Below are 2,500 nucleotides of genomic sequence, written 5' to 3'. Positions count from 1 at the left end.
CCTCTTCCTCTTTTCGTCCTATTCCTCCTCTTCTTCTGCCTCTCCTCTTACCCCTGCCTGCCTATGCTCCCTTTATATTCCTCTTCCTCCTCCTATTCTTGCTTCTTCTCTTTTCCTTCCTTCATTCATTTTTCCGTCCTCATCCTCATCCTCATCTACTCCTTTTTCTTCTTCACGTCTACTTCTACTTCTTCTTCTTTTTCTTTTTCTTCTTCTTCTTCTTTTTTCTACTGTGTCTAATGGCTTCGTACATTAACTAATCAATAAACTTTTTTCATTAACTTATCAAGAAAAAAAGGAGAAGGAGAAGGAGAAGGAAAAAAAACAGAGAGAGAGAGAGAGAGAGAGAGAGAGAGAGAGAGAGAGAGAGAGAGAGAGAGAGAGAGAGAGAGAAAAGAAGCCATAATTCATCATATACATATATATATATATATATATATATATATATATATATATATATATATATATATATATATATATATATTTCTTTTTTCTTTTTCTTTTCTTTTTATAGAACAAATCCTGTTTCTTTGAGATAATTACATTAATTAGGTTGTGTGAGCAAGAGATGACGCAGTGACGTATCCTGCCTTGTATCAAGGCCACGAGTTGCGAATATTGGACGTGGAGGAAAAGTGGATAAACTTACAGAGAGAGCGAGAGCGAGAGCGAGAGAGAGAGAGAGAGAGAGAGAGAGAGAGAGAGAGAGAGAGAGAGAGAGAGAGAGAGAGAGAGAGAGAGAGAGAGAGAGAGAGAGGGAGAGAGAGAGAGACTGAGGGAGGTGGGAGAGAGAGAGACAACGAGAAAGATAAAGAGAGTGAAAGAAAGAAAGAAAGAAAGAGAGAGAGAGAGAGAGAGATAGAAGGTGGGGGGGTAATTCATGAAAAAGAAGGTCTTTTTTTAGAGGAAATCCCGTTTCTTTAAGATAATGAAGGTAGGATGGCTAAGTAAAAAAAAAAAATAATAATAATAATAAAAAAAAAAAAATAATAAATAAATGAAATAAATAATAAATAAATAAAATAAAGTTATCTAAACAAAACATAAATAACGTAATTAATATAAAATGCAAACTGAATGATAGAAAAATAAATAAATAAAAAAGCAAATTGAACACAAATGAGAAAAAAAAACGCGAATTAGCAACTCGCAGTACTCGTAACGTCGGGGTGAGTTGCCAGTTTGTCCTTTCTGAAAAAATTATTATTTATTTTATTTTAATAATTATTATCATTATTACTTTTTTTATTGTTTTTCTTTACAACTGATGCGCGATGTACGAAAAATTCGAACTGGAACAGATGGATGATGGAGCGGAGAGGAAAAAAAAACACGAAAATAGAAAACAAAAAAAAAAGAAAACACAGACCTCATATAGGCCTATAACGGCCTATGGGGTATCAGGCAGATCTCAGTATAGGGTAGGCGGAATAGACTTATTTCCTGTAGGCCTATGGACGGTATAAGGAAAATTCAGAGAGGGAAATAAACTTGTAGGCCTACTGATGGTAGATAGAGTATACGGAAAATCCAGATAGGGATAAACCTGTAGGCCTACTGACGGAATATAGAGAATAAGGAAAACCCAGGTGGCAAAACTTACCTCCTAGGCCTTGGACAGAGCATAAAGAAAATCCAGATCGATAATAACCTGTAGGCCTACTGACCTAATAATAATAATAATAATAATAATGGAAACTCACCTGATAAAGGCTTCTAGACGGAATATAAAAATAAAATTCATAGGCCTACTGACGATATGAGGGATATATGGATGATCTCAATGGGGGAAACTCAGCTATAGGCCTACTGAGAGAATATTGAACACAAGGAAAACGAATATTAGGCGAAATGCAAGGAGGATCGAAGATTGATAGGCTAGACCTCCGATAGGCCTATAGACCGTAAAAAGAGAAGGAAGATCCGACAGGGGTTAAGCTAGACTCATCTATAGGCCTACTGATAGCATAAAGAATATAATAAACATAAACAAAAAGCAGAACTCTCCTATGGGGCTATTGAAAAAAAAAAAAAAAAAAAAAAAAAAAAAATATATATATATATATATATATATATATATATATAACAGAGATAAAAACTACACACCCTACAGGCCGATTGACAACGTAAAAAAATGTAACAAATATTTTAAAACGGTGAAACACCCCCTATAGGCCTACTGACAACGTAAAAAATGTAACAAAGATTAAGAAAAATACGTGAAACTCACCTCCTAGAGGCCTATTAACAACAACAACAACAACAAATCTATAGACCTACTAACAATATAAAAAATATAACATAAAAAAAACCTCCCATAGGCATCTTGACAACATAGCCCCCCCCCCCATAAAACTCACCTCCTATAGGCCTACTGACAACATAAAATAAATAAATAAATAAATTGAACTGGTCAGACTCACCTTCTATAGGCCTATTGACAACATAAAAAAATAAAATAAAATGAACTGGTCAGACTCACATTCTATAGGCCTATTGC

The 2,500-nt window shown here is 34.5% G+C and overlaps 1 protein-coding gene across 1 annotated transcript in view; it reads right to left on the bottom strand.

Moving 5' to 3' along the window:
- The window catches only part of LOC119596742 (BLOC-1-related complex subunit 5-like), a 20,599-nt gene that overhangs the window by 17,825 nt on the left and 274 nt on the right, over positions 1 to 2,500 (bottom strand). The gene's annotated exons all lie outside the window — the stretch shown is intronic.

The sequence above is a fragment of the Penaeus monodon genome, chromosome 38, assembly GCF_015228065.2.
Source record: "Penaeus monodon isolate SGIC_2016 chromosome 38, NSTDA_Pmon_1, whole genome shotgun sequence".
Lineage (NCBI taxonomy): Eukaryota > Metazoa > Arthropoda > Malacostraca > Decapoda > Penaeidae > Penaeus > Penaeus monodon.
This window is presented reverse-complemented; position numbering and strand designations above follow the sequence as displayed.